At 43.4% G+C, this 22,466-nt stretch overlaps 1 long non-coding RNA gene across 2 annotated transcripts; it reads left to right on the forward strand.

Moving 5' to 3' along the window:
- The first annotated feature begins 1,186 nt into the window (after positions 1–1,186).
- Positions 1,187–20,475, forward strand: LOC117702738 (uncharacterized). Of its 2 annotated transcripts, XR_013108822.1 has the most exons (5): positions 1,187–1,262; positions 17,545–17,666; positions 17,854–17,971; positions 18,605–18,798; positions 18,952–20,475. It is a non-coding gene; the product is annotated as an uncharacterized LOC117702738 (long non-coding RNA). The 2 variants fall into 2 exon arrangements; XR_013108821.1 differs by having other exon boundaries at positions 18,605–20,475.
- The last annotated feature ends 1,991 nt before the right edge of the window (positions 20,476–22,466 follow it).

The raw sequence follows: 22,466 nt of genomic DNA on the forward strand, positions 1-22,466 counted from the left end.
CCTCTTGCTCTCTTCTTGACATTTCTCTGACTCCCCCCTCTCCTGACCTGTGGTCCTATTGTGCTCTCTCGCTCTCTATCTCTATCTCTCTCTCTCTCTCTCTCCCTCTCTCTCTCTCTCCTTTTTCCTCTCTCTCTCTCCTTTCTCATGCCATTCTGGCAATACCAATACTGGACTTGAATTCCCAGCCCAGCTCTAGCATAAAAGCATCACAAGCAAGCCTGGGTATGAAAGAGAATGTCACCTATAACCACATGGGGTGGATCTTCACTCCTGCCTTCTCTCCATGCTCTCTCCCAAGGGAATGGAGGAGGGGGAGAATTCTCTTACTGTTTCTCATAGATCATAACACGTCTCATGAGCCCCAAAGGGTCTGCTGGTCCTCAAGCCCTTAATAAAATCTCAGCTCCTTCTAAAGGAGAAGTAGACATTAGCTTCCTAAGGCTTCTTTGCCAGGACCCAAGCAGCCTGCTCCCTGTGCTACAACATAATCCACTGCTAATCTCTAGCTAGGGCACTAAATAAAGATGTTTTAAAATCCTGGTCCCCCCTGGGCTCATGGCATTTGCGATACATAAATACGTTGCCATAGTGACACAGTGACAGATTAATTACCAGATCCTCCTGGAGCAAAGCTGCTTTAACAACGTGGAACCCTAGCACAGGATGAGGGTGAGTGATTCCCCCACTCCACCCAGCACACAGTTGGGGTCATTGGACCTACTGGATGAAGACGGAGAAGACAAAGCAGCAGCCACTACCTCCTTCGTAAGTCAAAATTCCCTGGGGCTTCTGGAATCAGACATGCTTCTAGAAAATGGAGTGTGTGTGTGTGTGTGTGTGTGTGTGTATGTGTGTGTGTGTGTGTGAGAGAGAGAGAGAGAGAGAGAGAGAGAGAGAGAGAGAGAGAACCCAAGAGTGAACGTGATCCTAGGTGAAATGATCAAAGGTGGAGGAATCACAACATCTGGTTTCAAAACATAAAAAACATGGGATTTCCAACAGAAAAGATACCTGTGTCATCCTGTTGTTCATTTTTATTTTTGTATATTTATTTTACCTTATGGATATGAAGGTCTTCCTGTGAGTATACATGTACACCATGCACATGTCCACTGCCCACAGAGGTCCCTGGAACTGGAGCTACAGATGGTTGTGAGCTGGGAACTGAACTCAGGTCCTCTGCAAAAGCAACAAGTGCTCTTAAGTGAAGCGCCATCTCTGCAGTTCACATGACAACCTTTCATCCAGGCCTTTGCCAGGTATTGTGCAGCCTGTGTGCCTGCTTAGTTCATGAGCTACTTCCCACAACCACCCCCACTACCACCATCAAGTTGTTCTTAGCTAACACTCCTCGGAAGCAACTGGCTGCCAAAGTGCTGCTCCCGAGAGTCATTCTGCCAATCGTGTGGCTCTTCACACGGAAAAAGAGGCAGAGACTCTGGGACAAAGCTGCCACCGAGAACCTATTAAGGATGCCAAGGCAGAATGTGATCCCCATTTTTACATAAACAACATTGAAAAGTTACGTAAGTTTTGAGATAAGCCTGTCCCTACTAGTTCTATGGCCTTGCCTCTTTCTCTCTGCTTCCTTGGCCCCTCTCACAGCTCCGTGGTCTGACGCACCATCTGTGCTTGGCAAGTCTCCTGTCAACCTGACACAAGCTACAGTCATCTGAGAGGAAGGAATCTCAATTGAGAAAATGCCTCCAGAAGATTCTGTTGTAGGCGAGCCTGGAGAGCATTTGTTTAGTGTTTGATGGGAAGGGCCCAGGCCGTGTGGATGGCATCCCTGGGCTGGTGGCCCTGGGTTCTATAAGAAAGCAGGCTGAGCAACCCAGTTAGCAACATTCCTCCATGGCCTCTGCATCAGCTCCTGCCTCTAGGTTCCTGCCCTGTTTGAGTTCCTGTCCTGACTTATTTGATGATGAACAGTGCTGTGAAGGCATAAGTCCTCCCCCAACTTGCTTTTGGTCATGGTGTTTCACCATAGCAATAATAACTCTAAGTCAGACGGGCTTCTGAGCACTTGGACCCCACGAACCACTGGCTTCTATATATCCTCACTGAATTCACTTACAACATATCTGACATTAAGTTACTAGCTCTTCATTCTTCTGCCTGTTTGGAAGTAATTCATCTGCCCATGCTGTTGGGAAAAAAATAATAAGATGAATCGTGACTGCTTGTCAAATATGAAGGTAACACTATCTTTTACAAAAACAACAAAATGTGGTGTTTCCTTCAGCTTGCAAGGTGGAGCCGATAAGATGGGGTCTCTGATAAGGCTATAAACACACACACAGGAGTTGATAGAAACAGCAGCTGCAGGGGACAGTTCCTGCTCTTCTCTCTAGATGATGGAACAGCTGTTCCCTGGAGGAAGGTGGAATGTCTTCTGGAATGACTTATGCCAACATATGCCAAAGTGGGTTGAAAGGAAACACCAACACCCTCAAGTGAGTCTGTAGAGAAAGCTGGCAATTCACTCGGAGTGATACAGAGAAAGGGAGCCCACTCTTCAGTCCTCAGACAAATGGCTTAATGACCTTAATAGCTAAAAGGTTCCCAAATTTTGTGCTCTCATATGAGGGTGATTGTGCCGACCTCAGTTTGTGTGAATTTAAGCGAACAGAAGTGATAAAATGTTTATGGCAGGTTCTCTGTAAATACATATTCTTCTCCACCTAATAAATTAGTTTACAATTCACACTATAAATAGTTGAAATCCAAACCATGAACAAAAGGTTTTCTGACTATTGATGTTGCCCTTAACGAATTTCTCTGTGGTAACTGTAAGGGAGTTAAGAATCATCTAGATAAGACTTACGTCCTACTTACCAGCCATGTCTTTCGGTGAGTTGCGTAACCTCCCCATGTGTCTTGGTTGTTCGTCTGTTTGGTATTCACATTTGAAAATACTTTATGGCTTAGGAAATAAATGCACAGTGCCTGCCCCACAGCAAACACTTCATAAATGTTAATTGTCATTATCTTTATCGTTGTTGGTGCAGTTGTAGGTGAAATGACATCAGTCTGCCTTCCTATTCTCAGGGTGTCTGGTAACATAATTCAAGAGTGGTTTATCTTCATGACCTGTGCCTCACTAGTCTAGTTTCATTCTGTTGTCATAATAAAGTACACATCAAAAGCAACTTAAGGATAGAAAGGGGTTATTTTAGTTTATTGGTTACTCTTGCTGATGAAGGAAGTCAGAGCAGAAACTTGACACAGAAACTATAGACAAATGCTCTTTACTGGCTCACAGCTTCATTCTTAATTTTCTTACACAGCCTAGGACCACCTGCCTAGGGAATGGTGCCTCCCACAGTGGGTTGGGCCCTCCCATATCAATTAAACATCAATACAATACCCCGTAACATTTCCATAGGCCAATCAAATTTGGGAAACTCCTCAAACAAGACTCCCTTCTGAGGTGACTCTAGGCTGTGTCTAGTTGACAAAGCTAGCTAGCTAGGACACTAACATAGATCAAAAACTAGAGTCTAACTTTATGATTGAGTGAAATGGGACACAACTCTTGTCCATCTCCTGAAACTAAATTGAGTTTAGCATTAGAGGTTAACACCTCCTGCCTATTCTCATAGTGAAGTAAAGAAATGCCAGCTGGTGACAGAAGTAGTCCGAGTTTTGTGGGGACCATTCAGTCAGGAGAGGCACACTTGAAAATGAGGCATTAGTGGTACACTTCTCCCTTGTTTGAGTCCTGTGAACATCAAGAAAGGCTACTCCTGTGCCCCCAGATTCCCCACTCATGTGGGAGGCGGGAGTGGGGTATCTTTCCTCTCCATCTTCTCTGCCAGGAAAGTCAGGCTACCTGTAAAACTATAAAATGTACCCACCTGCTACATTTTCTGGCCCAGCCTTATGAAAAATGCAGCTGAAACTACACGCCAATGCCTTAAGCAGGCTCAAACCAAGGAGAGGAGTTGCAGAGAGCACATCCTCCCAGCTCACCACAGTCGATGTGGCCAAACGTTATACTCCAGGCAAGAAGCAGCAAGCCAGCAAATGCTCAACACTGTCTCTAACAACCTGCTTTCCAGGGAGGAGTTTAGCACCTGTACATCTCTGCTCTCCAGATAATCCCTCCGCGGCCAGTTTTAAGAAGCCGATATGATATTAAATGTCTTGCGCAATTATTCAATGTTAGCAACTGGTCACAAGGCTCTCGTGAGCAGGCACTTCTGCCTCAAAGCCAACACAGCACTGTAGCTGTACCCACTCCTTCTCTTGTACCCCACCCTACTCTCCCCTTCCGAGTTCAGTGAAGTCTGGTTATTCAAGATGGATGCCCAAGAAATGTTGAAGCTAGTGTAGTATCCGAACCTCTGTTTTCCTCTTCAATTCTGACATCTTTCAGCCAAAAGAACTGTAATGCCTAACTTTGCTTCAACCCACGTTGCTAAGAAACCTTCTCAGAAGAAATAACAGACTACATAATGGGTACCAGGCAAGACCCTGTCTCAAAATCCAAAGACCCAAAAAGTGTCTCTAGCTAAACCTGAATGGAAACAAAGACCTCCGGCCAAGAAGGGCTGAAGTTTGAAAGATGAACCTGGAGTGCAGCAGGGAGCGTGTACGAAGTGAAAGAAGCCATTTCTGAGCCTTATAAAGATGTTCAAAAGGTCTTTAAGCCCATTCAACCATCACCTCTGTGTTTTGTCTCCTTTTGCTGCTATTTAAATGTAATTTTGATGTCTGCCAAGTTAAATTACCTATTTGCCCTTAAGTGAAAATGATGTAATTATCCTTAATAAGTATAACTATCATCCTGCATTTTGTTTGATGGGTAGGAAGTTTTATGCCTTTTAGAAGCACACCTTCAAGCAGACCACTGGGCTTTTCAGACAGCCAGAAACCAGCTCTACACGGAGTGACAGACAAGACCAGAACCTCTCCTGTTCCCCATAACAATTTGAAATAGTTTGAAAAAAAAAAAGTACACATTCACCAGAAGATGCACTCTCATAAAAACTGACAAAGCAAGGAAATCCTACATGGGTTTTGAGAAAGGAAGTCAATGTCCTAGTACAGCCTACCTTTCAGCTTAAAAGCAATAAAAACATTGTTCTTGTTCTAAGTGGCTTTGGAACTGGCTCCTTATGGTCTTTCTTGCTGGTAGTAGTCGAGTTTCCTCAGGTGGCAGCCTGTTCTTAGCCCAATGTGCCTTTTATTTCACACTTCCAGTGTCTCCTCTCCCTCCTCCTCCTCCTCCTTCTTTTCCTCTTCTTCCTCCTTCCCTTCTTCCTCCTCCCCCTTCCCCTCCTCTTCCCTGCTGCTGGGGTCCCTCCACTGAGGTGCCTTACTTTCAGCTAAGCGGTGGCCTGGGAGTAGAGTGGGAAGGGGGCTTCATCTTTTGCTTCCTGTGTTTCATTATCTATGTGACATCAAATGTAAACAGATAGCGGAGGGGTGGTGGTTCACACCTTTAATCCCAGCACTTGGGAGGCAGAGGCAGGAGGATTTCTGAGTTCGAGGCCAGCCTGGTCTACAGAGTGAGTTTCAGGACAGCCAGGGCTACACAGAGAAACCCTGCCTCAAAAAAAAAAAAAAAAAAAAAAAAAAAAGTAAATAGATAAATTAATTCATTAAATTGGTTCAGTTAGAAGACATTGGAGTCAACAGATTGTTGTAAAGGTAGAGCAGCCATACTCTGAACTCTGGCTCTAAGTTCTAAAAATCAAGCCCAGAGGGTGGTGAAGCTCTGTGCAGCAACTATGGAGTGCAGAGGACCAGAGTTCAAGGCCTCTGGGTAACTTAGAGGAAAAGTATTTGCAAGTGTCTCACGAGTTTAGGGGAGGACTTGGCTTTTCATTTTTGTTTTCAAATAGGATGGTCACTGAGCTCAGCCTGTTAGAAGGTCACAGCCTGTTCTTGGGAAGGGCAGTGAGGACTCATGTGCTGGCTCAGGCTGGGTATAGGTCAGAGTTCAGGAGGTATAGGTCTGATGAACTAGGGTTGTGTTCTGATTGCGCACTGGGGTAAACGGCTCAGAGGACACCAGTGTGAGGCAAAGGGTGGGAGTCTGAAGGAACTTTCTGTCCTGGTTTAAGAGAGTAAAGGGGTATCCATGGTCTTGACTGAGTCACACAGGTTAAGAGAAGGGCTTTGTAGTAGTCAGCCTTTGTTTTCCAGAACACAGAGAGGTAGGGGAGGGACTTCCAATCCTGTCTTCCAGTAGTGGCAGCTTTGTGCTGTTGTTACAAAAACACAGCTCTCATCTCAAAGGGAACGAGAGAGAGAGAGTTTACTCTGGAGTCAAATATGAGTGACCAAGGATCAGGAACACAGATTTAGGTAACCCTCAACTCCATGTTCCAGTGCGTAAGAGGTCTCATGAAGTTTTTAAAGTAACAGAGCAAAGAGTCATACAGCAAGGCACCTTCAGATACACTGGTGGACACATTAACTGGGTGTTTAGAGCAAAGGAGGTTCCCAGCTATAGCCTCCGATGACGCTCTTTTGGTTGGTAGAAACTATGATCTTAGTAAGATGTCCCAAAAGGCATTATCAGTCATCACATGATGTTAGGTCCAATGTAGAGGTGGCACAGAATGGCTATTCAGGGGTTAAAGACAGCCCAGATAAATTCTAATTGGGTCTGGACCTGCAACAGTATAGCCTCTCCATATCACTGAAACCCTAATCAATCAGTCTTCCAGAATGCTCAGCTTCTTTCTAGCAGCTGTGCTCACAGTTCCTCCCGTTGGCCAAGGGTCACATCCTGCGCATGTAGGAGCCACACATTAGCATAATGTCGATTATACTAGTAAGCCTCATTCCTAGGATGTGAAGTAGATAAGACTGGTGGGCACAACAGTCTTCAGGAGAGAGAAATAGTCAATGAAGCCATAAAGGCAAACAATCCTTGGTCAGAGCACTAAACTCTTACCAGTCACTATGATCCAGATCTTATGGTTTTAATCCTCTCTCTTGACATAATATGTGACATGTATTAAGAGTAATATATTAAAATTAAAATAATCAAGAACATTGTCTGACCTTATAGAGTGGCAGTAACATACAAAGGAAACAGACATTTTAAATAAATAGAATTTACCCATTTAAAAAAAAACTTAGATTGATTCTACAGTTACCCCGTACTTATAGTAATTTGTATTGTATGAATGCTCTTTTATATGTGGTATATTTAAATAAACCTATTATTTTTAATTTTAGTGGGTTTTTTTTCTTGGTTTAGTTCCATTGCCATAACCTCATGTGGAATGGTTGACTCTAATTCTACAAACAATTGGCCTTCAATGTCTAAATTGTCATGCCTGTGGGTACTGACTTGATTGATTGCAGTATGCTGACATTATACCAGATTTTAGTTTGGAAAGAAGCCACAATCCTCAAGACATGGGTCCCAGAACCCTTGCCAAGGTGACAAGGGGATGAAGAAAGGGCAGGCACAGTGAAGCTGGGATGAGATGGGGTCCTCCCACTGCCACAGCCTGCCGTTCATTATGCACAGCATGGGGAAAGGGCTTGGCTAGTCTTGGTAGGAGGTCTCTGTAGATGAACAGTCTCAAGCTATAAACACATGGGAGGAGAAAGCCACAGTTGCTGGTCTTTGCACACCCTGATCAGTCCTTCATATTCACTGAGAGTCTCAAGGAAAGCTTGCCATTCCTCTTGACCTTAGCTGTTCCAATTTACCATGGACCAATCAACACTGGAGTCCCAACAGGTAATGCTCACATCAAAGAACTTATGCACCCAGGATTTCACTCACTCAGGGCTTTCTCCCGCCAGAAAGGTAAATAAAGCCAGAGTAGAGAAAAAAATAGATAACAATATAGTATTCCTTTAGATTTTCTTTTAATAAGATTGTCTTCTTATATACCAAATATTAATAGTGCTAAAAACAAAGTTAGAATGGCTAGAAATCAGAATTTTATAAAGCTATAGCTACAACCAAATCTTACTTCTTAATTTATTGGTTACAAATAAAATATGGATTCCAGGAGTCACTGTAGTATTGTCCATTTTCTTCTTATTAGCAAAATATAAATATTGTATAATTAGTTCTTTAATCACTGCTACTTGTACTTTGGAACACCCTAAATATTAACCTAATCAATAAACATCAATTCTTGGGACTGTTGAGATGGGTCAGTGTGTAAAGATACTGCCACCAAGCCTGATGACCTGAGTTAGAGGTCCTCAGGATGGGGGGGTGGGGGGGACTGACAGCAGAGGCAGCAGTGTAGGAAAAAGAATTCTTAAATTGCTTATAATTATATATGCATACATATAAAACACATCTAACAGCACAGAGACACGTGACCCTCTTAATCCTTGGGATGAAGAGCTGAGCACCTTAGAAGAGAGTAATTATCCAATGGGAAGAACTGCACCTGGAGCAGGAGCAATCATCTCCTAAATTAGTCTGTGCCCTGGAGCCATAGGAACTAAGCTGCAGAGCCAGAACGGAGACAAGGATCAAGGAGATAATACCTTGAACGGAACTGTGCGATTGTGGGGCCCCTGGACCTGAGAATTTTTCCCTTAAAAGTTTAGTTTTACTCTGAGCCAAAAGGAAGGTGTCACACCTTCCTTTAGCACTTACAAGTCAATTTTGTATCAAGTAGATGACACTTCAAACCAAGCCCTTGTAGATGGTGTATACACAGAGTTAATACATAAAAAACAGATTAAAAGCCAAGATTTTTGAATGTTGCTGTTTATTAGTAATATATTTTTATAATTCTCACTGTGAAAAGAAACATGAAGATCTTTAGCCAACATACATATCCATTATTTTACATGTAGTTCAGCCTGTAGGCTTTAATTTTTTCTTAACCCTACTTTTAGTGATGGATTCTTAAACACTTTATCCTCCCTTCTAGCCTGCTACCCACTAGAGGTAGTAGAAAAGAAAGGCGATTAGGATGTTGGGGAAGAGGACCTGTTTAGAGATGGAGCAAAACCCATCTGCACTGTCAGGAAATCAGCAGTTCAGTTCACAGGTCAGCAGTGGAGCTTGGTCCACTCACAAACACTTCACAGATACACCGGCAGTCCAGTAGTGTCAGGACAGCAGCAGCAGTGGCATGACCTAGCAGGGACAGCCAGGCCTCAGCAGGAGGAACCAGAGCCAACAAGGATGCCAAGACAAGTTCTCGGCTGTGCTTCTCTCAACAAAGCAAAGACCAGCAAAGATGCAAGACCATGAAGTGTCGCAAAGCTAACTCTACAAGCAAGCCCCTCTCACAGCCCGTTAAGTTCTTTTTATACCCCTCCGAGCATCACAGGTCCTCTATGGGTCTGGCCTCACCATGTGAGTCTGTCTTAGCAAAACTCCACCTGAGTCTGTATCAGCTGACATCACGATGCCAATCAGTCCAAGTCTGAAGAAGTGGCAAGAAGCCACCAGCACACCACCAGAAGTTTGTCGGTGTGTTTCTCTCCATGGAGTCCCAACAAATGGAGCTCAGCAATGCATGTGAGCTAAACCAATACATGCATGTTGTTAGTGAAGAATCCTTCACCACTTGTCCATTCATGTGCTTGCTTTAGCAGAACATCCTTTCACTTGTGTCTGCTTCAGGAAAATGCTCCTTCAGGTGTTTACCTGAGCAAAACACCATCCAACACAACTGACTTTCCAAAGAACCCTAAGTTTCCATTTCATCAGCCTTAATAAAAATCTTATGTGTAACACTTTTACATTAAGAATATTTTGAAAAAGAAATCTTGGGATTTTTATTTAGAACCTGTTTTAGGAGGAAATTCTTATCAAAATCTATGAACATAACACTAAGTTATCATTTAAATAAAATTTTTATCTTATGACTCCAATAAATGTTGTATGATATTAACATTTTAAGATTTTAAGAAACACTTAAAAGAACCAAGATAACACTTTCCTGAGTTTTAAAAAGTTTTGAGTACTTAGATTCCTAAGGCAGTATGCATTTATCAGGCCTTTAGTATAGCACCAAAATACTCACACTTACAAATATATATGCACATGTGTATTTTAACTGGGTATGTAAAGAAATAATTAGAAAGAATAATTTTAGCACACAATAAAATGATTGAAAAAATCCCAAAGTAGCTGAATAGATTGTTGGTACAATCTATATAAAAAAAATTATCGCCGGGCGGTGGTGGCGCACGCCTTTAATCCCAGCACTTGGGAGGCAGAGACAGGCGGATTTCTGAGTTTGAGGACAGCCTGGTCTACCAAGTGAGTTCCAGGACAGCCAAGGCTATATAGAGAAACCCTGTCTCGAAAAAACCAAAAAAAAAAAAACAAAAACAAAAACAAAAACAAAAAATTATCATAGAGACTTGACACAATTGAGTGAATTCTATGTTTTTTATAATCCTACTTTTTTTTTAAGATGAATGTGCTAAGTGAAAGGCTTAGCACAACTGAAAAATGGAGTTTGTCATGCAGACTTAAGGAAGTATTTCTTTCCATTATTAAGAAATAATTAGCAGCAGGTATGGTGATACATAAACCCCCAAGGCAGTGTAGATTTAAGTTCACAACCAAGCTGGTTTGCAGAGCAAGTTCCAGGACAGCCAAGACTACAGAGAGAAATCCTGTTTCAAAAAAGAAGAGGAAGAGGATGCGTAGAGGAGGAAGGAAACAAAATAATTAGCAGAAAGAAGACATCTTTACCTATGAAAATGTTTTTTAATGTTACTTTAGGTCAAAGCTTTCAGTCTTTTAATTTATTGAAGCTAACTTCTGTTTCATTTACTTGCTGTATGTCTGCAAGGAGGAGAAAGAAAGAAAAGACAAAGAAATTGTTAGATCTAAGGTATCCTGTGCTGCCCAGTGCCAGGCTGGAATGCGGTTTCCTCCCTAGATTTGGCAATGTTGGTCTGTCTCATACAGCTGTGTACCCAGAATTTGGTCATTACCAATATTCAGCTGGCTAATTTTCCCTCTGGGCATCCCCAGAGGCCTTTGGATCAGAAATGCTATGTCCGATGCAAAGTGTAAAAACAAAGTGTAAAAATACATAATAGCTGTTTTGTTTACCTTTCATAAAGCAAGAGTATACAGTTTAAATTTATTTAGACCTAAAACATTCCATCACAGAGGAGGAAAGCAGCAGGGCTCTGCCATCTAAGCCTCAGTTTCCCAAAGGTATGGGAGAGAGAGAAGAATGAAGCAAGGAGCTGTTAAAACTTCAGAGGGAAAAAAAGAGAAGAAGCAGTTGTCCCTGCGGGACCGTGGACCATGCCAGGAAACTTGGTAAGGCTGAGTAGGTTGGAAGCCCAGGAACCTGTACCAGAGGACCATAGGGGAGCTTCACCTGCTTTTGAGCAGGCCCCTGTCACGTGACCACAGCACCCCCATGGTGAGGATCCTGACAATCAGTCACATACGGGACAGCAGCCCAAGCCCCTCCACATGTAGACCAAGCCAATAGAAACCATCTGCTGTCAGACCCCAGCCCACCCCAAAATGTACCTAAGATCCTATCCAGAAGGAATAAAGGTGTGAGATTACTCCATCACAGATTGTCTGAGAGCTTCTGTCACATAAGATCGGTAACCTTTCCTGGGGAAGAGGGCTCCCTCCTGAAGCTTTTGCCACTGGAAGCTCCCTGGGCCCACCTCCATCACTGGTCATTTCCTACCTAGTAGCCATGACCTCAGTTCCTGGCTCCTCACCTCACCAGCTAGCAGAGTGCTCCCCTCCCCTGAATGCTGCTTTCCCGCCAGAGCCCCTGTAAATCTCCGAGGATAGCATTCAGTATACAGACCAGCAGTCCCTGTGTCTGCTCCAAGGAAGTCATTCTCCCCTATACCTCAGGATCTCAAAGACAAAAGATTGGTGTGGGGCATCTAAGGGACCATACCTTATAACAGCCCTAGAGAAGCCACACATTGCCATCTGACCCAGAAATAGACAATGGATAAGGGGGTTTGGTTTTGGTGCCAGTGACACTTAAGAAAGTTACAAAAATAAATAAATAAATAAATAACCAAAGTAAACAAACCAAAAAGAGAAGTAAAGGAACACAAGATAACATGCACCTTCGGACTGGGAAATTCACCAAGCATGCTTCAAGACAGATCTCCTCACAAGGCCTAAATAACAAACAAAATGTCTCCAAAGGTCTAAAAGCAAACAAAACTGAAAACAAATTAATCAGAAACCAAAATGTTTCTAAAACAAACAAAGTAGATACTTTAAAGCAAACACTGGGGAAGCAAGCATGCAAAGAAACAAAGGATCCACACCAATGTTAGATTGTTCGGTTTTGCTGGTTTGTTTCTTGGAGGGAGTGTAGAGAGGACACTGCCATGTATTACTTGGGAATACGTTTAGTAGAAGAGTTATTTATACCATGATACACAAAGAGGCAGCAGCATGCCCCAGATTCCAAGGATTCCAGTCCAAGCACCAGAGACAGATATCGTGGGGAATGGAGTCTCTGAGAGTCAGAGCCCACATGGCACAGGAAGTAGTCTCTCTTCATACCTCTTGAGGATGGAGGAAATTCCATAGCAAGAATTCACAGGCAAACTCACTGAATCCCAGAGAAGGAGGCAAGGAAAAGGGTAGGGAGCAGAATGTGGCACTCCCAAGGTGCCAACAAGCCTGCTCCACAGGGTTCACAAGCAGTGTCTCATTAGGGGGCCTGCCAGTGTCTTGAAAGATGTATCAGTTACTTTTCTATTGCTGTGATGAAACACCAAGGCAACTTACACAAGTTTGAGTTCACAGTTCTAGAGAGAAAAGAGTCCAGTGATGGCTAAACAGAGGCATGGCAACAAGTGGAAGGCGTGGGAACAGAAGCAGGAGGCTGAGAACTCACATCCTGAACCACAAGCATGGAGAGCAACCTCCAAATGGGCCTGAGTCTTTAAGCTTTGAAAGCCCACCTCCAATGACATAGTTCCTCCAACAAGGCCATACTTCCTAAGCCTCCTAAACAGAACCACCTACTGGAGACCAAGCATTTGACTACCCTAGACCATCGAAAAGCCTTTGTGAATATGGATTCTAACATTACATTCTTACAACAAGTAAGATCCTGAAAACCTCAGTTCAGAATAAACCAATGAACCATTGACCAAACCCAGGCAGGTTAAAGAGAGTCCCAGGAAAAAAAATCACCAAAATCCACTTGAGGAAATAACACTATGTGGTTTGGGAACAATGTGTCTATGTGGGTATCTATCTGTCTTTCATCCAAGTGACTTCTCTGAAGTTGACGTTAGCCAGTTGGCAGTGGCGCACACCTTTAATCCCAGCACTTGGGAGGAAGAGGCAGGTGGATCTCTGAGTTCAAGGCCAGTCTGGTCTACAGAGTGAGTTCCAGGACAGCCAGGGCTACACAGAGAAACCCTGTCTGGAAAATAAAAAGAAAGAAAAAAGAAAGGTGCTTTCAGAGCATCACATCGTGGCACCGTAACAGCCAACACAAAATAAATACAACACAAAAACACAATTCCTGCTACTGCACTTGAGGTCACTACATGTGCCCCGAGCCAAGTGTGGCTGCATGTCCTCGATAAACCAATTAAAAGAGCCAAATCAAAAGGGAAAACTGTAAAAAGGAGATTTATTCAATGTAGTCACATTGGCAAGATGGACTTGGGGGTGGGGTGAGAAGTTCACTGGATCTTTGTCTCCCAAATTCAAGAACATTCTCACCTCAAGGGTGATAAGTAATTTATTATGGAGCCAAATATGACTCATCATTGCCTAGGGACACAGATTTATATCATTCCAAATTCCATGTTCCAATATGGGAGCAGTTTAAAGACGTTACTATGGTTACAGAACAAGGAAAGTCACAAATAAAGACATTCCTCAAAGACACTGGTGGACACATCATTACAGTGAATTACAGAAAAATGGAGAAACCCTTGTCATAGGCCCAGATGCCTTCGGCTGGCACTCAGGTTGGAGGAAGCGAGTGATGTGCCAAACTGATACATTCCAAAGAAAAACTAGTGGCCTGTTTGTACATTCCAAGTTATCTACATAATGCCACAAAGAATCTTGGATCATACACAGAGGAGGGCAAACAAAGGCTATGAATGGGGCTAAAGATGGCTGAGGCCATTTGACTCTGGACTAGGAACATTCCAAGTTCTCCGTGATCACTAAAGATCTGTTTAGCAATTAGTCTTGCAGAAGGTTCCATCTGAAGGTGACTCCCTTCTGGGAACATGACTCACAAGGTGAAGGTAAAGGCTCTCAATGGCTACAGACAAAGTCGGAGCCAGCACACTATGTAATTAATGCCTTGCTGTTCTGGAAACAGAAATTATGTGAATTGACAAAGAATAGGTGGTTTTCCCATGTAGGTCTCCTAGAGGGACCTTTTCTGGGTCTCAGTTCATACAGTTGGAGGGCAGCTGTGAACTAGGAGAGATAAATCTGAAAGAAAATAGATCTGTCAACACTGCTACTTACTATTACCAGGGTTGTTACCATCGAAGTCTGGACTGTGGTACCCCAATCTAAGAACGTCCAGCAGTGGATCCTCACTATGTCAACCAAAGAGACAAGTAATCACAAACGACAGAAGAGTGGGACATACAAATGTAGTCACATTGGGAAGAGGAACTGGTTGCCAAGGCTAACCTCAAACTTGAAATGATTCACCTGCCTCTGATTCCTGAGTGCTTGGGTTCCAAGCATGCACCACCATTGTCCCACCCTTGTGTCCAGAATCTTAATATACTGGCTCTGTTCCTTTCTACTTCTTAATGATCACTGATGCTGAAGAGTCTAGAGAAGCTTCAAATTATACAGATGATTACAGACCTCGGGGACTGTCTTGTTTTTCAGTTGGGAGGTGTGTAATACTCAAAACTATGAGTCAACTATGCAGAAGTACCATGCTGACAAGGCCATTTTTTTCCTTTCTCTCTTTCTTTCTTCCTTCCTTTCTTTCTCTTTCTTTTTTCCTTCTTTCTTTTTATTTAGTTTTGCTTGTTTTTTCAAGACAGGGTTTCTCTGTGTAATTGTGCCTGTCCTGGTACTTGCTTTGTAGAGCAGGCTGGCCCCCGAACTCACAGAGATCTGCCTGCCTCTGCCTCCCAAGTACTGGGATTAAAGCCTCGCACCACCACACATGGCTGATCAGTCTATTCTTTAGCATGCCAAATGTCTTACTTTTGCCTCTAATTTTATCATATGCTTATTTTGCACAGCTGGAGACAGCCATGGTTTTCTACTTATCTCCACAGATAAACATTTTACTAGTTGGCATCCTGTTGTTAAAGTGTCCTCTCACTTCTAGTCTACCAGTGTTGGGTTGTTCCTGAATGAGCATCTGAATTTGCAGTACCGGAAGTTGCTTCAGGATGTCTGCTTCTATTCATAAGTGAATCTGACTTAGAACTATTGTGATGTCATTGTGGGTGTGTGTATTAGTCATTCTCCAGAGGACCAGAGCCAATGAGAGATTAAGGATTTAGTAGACAGCTTTAAACTAGGAACAGCTAAGTGACACCTGAGAAGCTGACAACCAGAGGTTCCTGGGTCCTTGAGGCTGAATGCCTCAACTATGTCCCCAAGATCAGGGTGGGACTTCCCACCACCAAAGCAATCAGGAGACTTATCCAGATGAAGCGGTTTATGGTTGCCATAAAACTCATGCGGTTTATGGCAAGTTGATGTTAAAACCAACCATAACACTGTGTTCTGGTGCCAAAGTGGTCATAGTCTAGCAGAGTAAACTGATACCTTGGCAGCCTTGGCTGCACTTTGGGAAACATGTGATCTAGGATAAGAATGTCTTTTCTCAGGTCTCTGGCCCATGGGGAGATTCTGTAGTGATAGAGACAGTCTATCCTGTGCTGTCCAATGTGGCAGCTACTTGTCAACTTCTGGGCACTTTGAAATCAGTTAAAGATCTGCTGTTTGAGTCTTATTGATTTTCATCAACCTAGGTTTAAATAGCCACACTTGATCATTCTCTTATTACTGTACTGGACAGCACTACTTTTGTTGGTTTGAATGGAGCTTGAATGGAATGATCCATGAAGCACACACACCCCACCTTTGGCCCATTTCCTCTATTCTCAGTTCTCAGTCTATAAAGCAGTTCTAGCAATTGAACATTAGGGGGGAAAAACTGATCTTAGAAAGAAACTCTTATTAGGAGTTTCAATTTTGTTTGTTTTAAGTAGAAGTCTCAGGTAGCCCAGGCTGGCCTCGAATATGTTACATAGCGATGATGACTCTGGCCTCTCAGGTGTTGGCTGCCACACCTAACTACATTTTCCAGTGTTTTAGCTTGTAATTTTGTATCATATTCCTACAATGGCTTGTATTAACCATATTAATTCTTGTGCTGCTTCTGCTTTCAGTTTCATTCATGGTCTCTGTAGTGTCCCCTTGGTGTTTGTGTTCCTCATTTCTCTTATTAAGCTGTCCAGGACAGCTTCTTCAGTGGGATCTGAAGCACCAATGCACTAGCAGACGAATGGGAATTTGAGGCCTTTGCAAAGTCCCCTTACTCCTACTAAAGCCAGACTCCACACATGGCCTCAAGATCTCCCTTCAAGATCGTTCCCAGGACCTTCACACTCCTACACATGCCTTTCCCCACATGGAGCCTGCAGTCTTTCTTTTTGTCCATTGAATTCTCCCATGGGTGCAGACACATAGTCTAGTCTCCTGAAAGTCTCCAGTTTTCTCTGGTTTTTCCTTCTGTCTCCCCCTCTACTCCATCACTGTGATTGTTATCTATGGATCCATAACAAATTATCTCCTAATTTAGCAGATTAAAACAGTATGAACACTTATTATCTCTCTAGGCATCTAGGAGTGACTTAGCTGGATAGATCTGATTCAGGATATCTCGTGATATTGACTAGGGTGCCGTTATCGGAATCTTACTGACTCAGAAGGATTCTCACCCAGATGTTGGTCAGAGGACATCTGTTCCTCCTCCCGATATGGGCTCCTCCACAGCTCATGTGCAACATGGAAGCTTGAGTTCTGAGAGAGAGAGAGAGAGAGAGAGAGAGAGAGAGAGAGAGAGAGAGAGAGCAAAATAAGCCACTGTGTCTGTGTCTTCATACCCTAATCTCAAGGGTGATAGATTATTGATTCTGCCAAATTCTCTTGGTCATACAGACAAGCCCCCAGTGCAACATGAATTCCATCAAGCCCTTGGGAGCCACCATGAAGGTGGATCAACAAAGGGTTCTTGGGGTAGTTGGGCTGGTAAAAGGTACCTGCTGCTGAGCCTACAGCCTGAGTTCAGTCCCTGGGATTTACAAGATGGAAGGAGAAAACTAGCTCTTGAAAGTTGTCCTCCAACCTCCACACACTGAATAAACAAACAAAAGAATGTAATACAAAAGAAAAGTTTCTTCCATTTCGTTCCTGGTGTGTCTGCATGTTGCAATCCAGTCTTCTCAACATTCTACGAAATGTCTTCAGGTTTTCTGTCCACATGACTAATTTTAATTTAGGCAGGTTTATTTGCTTTCTTCTTTTTTAAACTGCCCTTTCAAGATGTACTTTGTTTAGTAATAGAATCTGAGCTCAAAGTCAATATTCTTCTGCCTCAGCCTCCAAGTTCTGCAGTTGTGGAGAGCCAGACCTGTCTTTGAAGACTGAGAATTCATAAGTCACCCCTCTTGTAATGGCTGTTCTTGGTTGTCAACAACATCTGGAGTTAGCTAAAACTCAAGTAGGTGGGCACATCTGGGAGGGACTTTTTTTTTTTAATGAAATCATTTAAAGTGGGAAGAGCTACTTTTAATCTGGTTCTTTTGAGAAAGATTCACCCTTAATCTGGGTCACATCTGACGGAACCCTATATAAAGCACATGGAAGATTGATGCTATCTCTTTGTCTGTTTGCTCTTCCTCTCACAGGAAAAGTCCATCCTCTGGCATTAGAGCCTACTTCTTCGGGATTCTGGCTACACTGAAGAACATTGGAGATATATACTGGTCGGTTAGATTGAACAACCACTGGACTCTTGGACCTTTGGTTAGTAAACAGCCGTTGTTAGATAATTAGACCACAGCCTGTGCTGTTCTAATACATCCCCTTTATTTCATTCTGTGAGTTCTTTTCCTCTAGAGAACCATAATACACCTTGGTACCTTTTACCTCTATTTCTGATCATTTGTTCCCCATCTACCTGTGGTTCTTACTTTATTTTACCCCTTACTGATTAGTTCTTGTCAACTAGACACAAATTAGCATCACTTGGGAAGAGGTAAACTCAAGTAAGGAATTATGTCCATCATACTGGCCTGTAGGCTAGTAGTCTGTGGGACATTTTCTTGACAAATGATTGATGGGGGTGGGTCTGGCCCATTATGGGCAGCACTACCTCTGGGCAGGTGGTCGTCGGTTCTATAAGAAAGCAAACTGAGCACGCTATGGAGAACAAGCCTGTGAGGAGCCACATTTGCCATTAAAAGATGGCGCAGGCTTCTGCTTCCTGGTTCTTCACGGAAGCTTTACTTGAGAATGCGCCTGCGCATGGTGCGAAAACCGAATATGACAATTGGATGAGAGATTTGAGCCAATGAGGGATCTGCACGTCTCCCAAAGCTCTATTTAAGCAGCGGGCTTTCTGAGCTCGGCGTCCTTCCCCTTTTCTCCATCTTGAAGAGCTGTTCAATAAATGCTGTCAGAAGAATCCTGAGTGTGGCGTTCTCCTTATCGGCGAGGCTGTGCGCTACATTTGGTACCGAAACCCGGGCGGAGCCGAACGTCTCAGAGTTTTGACCAGTCACGAAGGACCCTGTTGGCTCGCAGAGGATTCAGAACTGGCGGTGTGAAGAGTCTAGACGCTTTTCTGCAAGGTATGGTGGATCTTGTTTGGCTTAACAACAAGATAGCCTATCAGAAGCAGAAAAGGGAGAGAGCACTAATAAAATAGAAAAGAAAACTAGGATAGAGAAGAAAACTAAGAAGGAAAGGCTAATTTGGACAGAGCCTCAATGTTTGAACTCCAGTAAGCGGGATACAGTGAAGGACACCACGGGAATTGGAAGCGGTCATCCTCACTCCTGCGCTGGAGAACTAGTCGACTGACGGAGCTGGCTGAATTCGGAAGTGAAACAAAGGTAATTGCATAGTAACAAAAACGGGGCAAGAAAAAAAATAAGCAGAAACAGATGAAAAAAGTTTTAAAGATGCAAGGAGTAAATTGCAGGCTGCTCTGAGTCAAGAGAGCCAAACAGATAAATAAAGGTTATAGTAACAAAAATGGGGCAAGAAATAAGTGAGTAAAAACAGATGAAAAAGGCTTTAAAGACGCGAGGAATAAATAGAAGGCTGCTCTAGACAGAGAGCTAAGCAGAATGATGATGTTAATTGATTTAACTTTCAAAATGGGTGTGATTCTGAGTTATATAATATTTTTCTGGATAAAAACTCAATGTAAAGGTTTTTCTGGTTACTGGCTTAAGGAAAGGCTAATTTGGAAAAAAAGGTTTTTCTGTGAGTTTTCTGATGAGGTCATTAAGGTAGTAGTTATGTCTTCCAGAATTATATGGATCAGACATGACAGAGGTAGGCCTCCAGAACACTAGATTCCAGAGAATCAAAATAATTATCTTGATACTAAAACTTGTTTTGAGATTTGTATATTGCAGAATACACAGCTTTGGAGAATGAATCTTATCACCTGCATGTTCACTGATGCCCAAGACTTCCAGCTGGATGCAGTTAAGACAGACTTCAGATGCTTATCAATTTACCCTTCCCCTCATTCCTCTTCTAAAAGTCAACGCCCATGTTCAGCTTGACTCGCTTGGATTTTTCCTTGACCCAGGGACTCTCCTCACGGATCTCTTCGGTCTTTTCTTACTTTAAGGAATGGGTGGGGGTAGGGTTATTTGGCTGCATGATCTTTGGGGGAGTGCTGCTTACCCTCTGGTTGCTCTGCAAATTCAAACAACAACATCAAAAGGATAAGGTGGTGATCACACAAGCATTGCTTGCCGTGGAGCAGGGAACATCCCCTCAAGCCTGGTTGAATCTGCTTAAACAATGAGACACCATCACTTAACAGGATATCCTGAGGGCTCATGTTCCCATTGCACCAGGTATCCTAGTGGTGGTCCTCCACACTTCCCAGGGCTCAGGTTCCCATTGCACAGGATAAAAGGTGTGGAGGGTCTCGTACTGTTTAACCGCCTTGAATGCCTATCGGTAGAACGGTGGGCTAGATCGGCAACCTAACAGCCCTCGATTGTTGTTGCAGTTTAATAAGGAAGGGGGAGATGTGAGGAGCCGCATTTGCCATTAAAAGATGGCGCAGGCTTCTGCTTCCTGGTTCTTCACGGAAGCTTTACTTGAGAATGTGCCTGCGCATGGTGCGAAAACCGAGTATGACAATTGGATGAGAGATTTGAGCCAATGAGTGATCTACACGTCTCCCAAAGCTCTATTTAAGCAGCGGGCTTTCTGAGCTCGGAGTCCTTCCCTCCACCTCACCATATTGCAGAGCTGTTCAATAAATGCTGTCAGAAGAATCCTGAGTGTGGCGTTCTCCTTATCGGCGAGGCTGTGCGCTACACAAGCCAGTAAGCAGTGTTCCTCAGTGCTCTCTGCTCCAGTTCCTGTCTCCAGGTTCCTGCTTGTGTTCCTGCCCTGGCTTCCCTTCATGATGGACTATAGCCTATAATGCAAAGAAAACACACTCCTCCTCAAGTTGCCTTTGGTCAGACTGTTTATCCGAGCAATAGAGAAGTCACCTAGAGCAGCATCCACCGTTCATCTCTTCAAGTTTGTGCCCTAATTATACTGAGGACACTTTATAGGTACTTTTAAAAACGTGTTCCTTCTTCTTTACCTATTTTTTCCAACAACAACAACAATAATAACAGAAAACTTCCCTGCTGTACATCTCAATTTCCTATCTCTTTGATATTAAATATTTTCTTAGCTACCAGACTCACGTGAGTGTTATAAAAATTTTTCAAGCCAGAGTCTCAGGCTGTAGCTTAGGGTGGTCTAGAACTCAATATGTTACCCAAACTGACCTCAAGCTCACAGCAATTCCCCTTCATCAACCTTCTAAGATTGCTATTAGTTATTGGCTACCATGCCTGACTGCTTTTTCTTCTCTGTTTTATTAATTTTTACAAAGGAAAGTCCAGCTAATCCTGCTGTTCGGATGGTGGATACGGAGCAACTTTCCTTAGTGACACTTGGCTTTGAGTATCTGTTCTTGGTTCCTAGGCTTGAGGACCAGTTGATATTAGCTTGACTGATCCACGAGAGAGAGAGAGAGAGAGAGAGAGAGAGAGAGAGAGAGAGAGAGAGAGAAAACAGAGTCACGTGCTCTCCTGACAAAGGACCTTTGTTCTTCCCTGGCTGAATTAACTTTCTGTTTCTAGCTAGCTGTGCAAATGTGTAGTGAGTTTGGCCCTGCACAAAAGGTCTGGCTTTTGTGTTGGCCTCTGAGAGGCAACCTCTGTGTGCCAAATTCAGTGGCAGTTTGTTTTTATCTAAGCTCCGGCTGACTACACTAGGTTAAGACTTCTGGTGTGGCCATAGCAGAAGGACCAAAAACATGGTGTTGGGCGAGGGCAAGTGTCGCGAACCCCCCACGCTTGGGCACCAAACTGTTGCGCTTACTGGAGCCCGATGTTGGACGCCAAACTGTTGAGCCCGTACTGCCCGTTCCGGTCCGAGGGTCAGGGTCTAGCGAGAGAGAGAGTGGGGATAAAGGGGAAGAGACGCGAAGAATGGAGACAAGACAGAGATTCTGATCAAGTCTCGTTTATTGAAGGGAATTCTGAGCTATTTATAGGCTTTTGCCACGTGCCTTGTAGGCACGTGGATACCACGTGCCTTGCAGGTGTTGATATGACGTAAGCCTTACAGGCGTCTATAGCGTGGACAGCACGTGCACCGCAATGCCTTGCAGGCGTGGATAGCACGTGTGCCTTACAGGCATGTATGGCGTAGATAGCACGTGGACAGCACGTGAACTGCAATACCTTGCAGGCGTGGCCACCACGTGCACCTTGCAGCTGGGGGCAGTAAACAGCAACACAAAATATGTGGGATATCAGAGTGTGCTTCAGCTGTTGTAGGCTATTGAAAACCAAATCTTTCGTCAGGGTATATGGTTCCAGATGGCTGCAAAGTTGATCTAGCCGCTTTCTGCTAAAGTCGGCTCCCAACAGGCAAGGATGTTGGTGGCACTGCCAGCTGATTTGGAGACTGGCTTCAAGCTTCTAAGATATCAATCAATCAATCAAGCAAGCAAGCAGACACAATAAAATCCTAATGAAGACTCTGTCTAGGCCCTGACACTCTGAAGAATGTCTCCAGTCAGCAATACTCAATATATATTTTACATTTTATTAAATAGATATATTAAAATATATTATATATAAAATATATTAACATCATTCATATATATACGTATATGTGTATATATATATATATATATTTTTTTTTCAGTCTCCTCGACTCCCTGGTTGAGAACAGCAGAGCTTCACCCCAGAACTCT

Source organism: Arvicanthis niloticus, chromosome 2, assembly GCF_011762505.2.
Source record: "Arvicanthis niloticus isolate mArvNil1 chromosome 2, mArvNil1.pat.X, whole genome shotgun sequence".
In the NCBI taxonomy this organism is placed as follows: Eukaryota; Metazoa; Chordata; class Mammalia; order Rodentia; family Muridae; genus Arvicanthis; species Arvicanthis niloticus.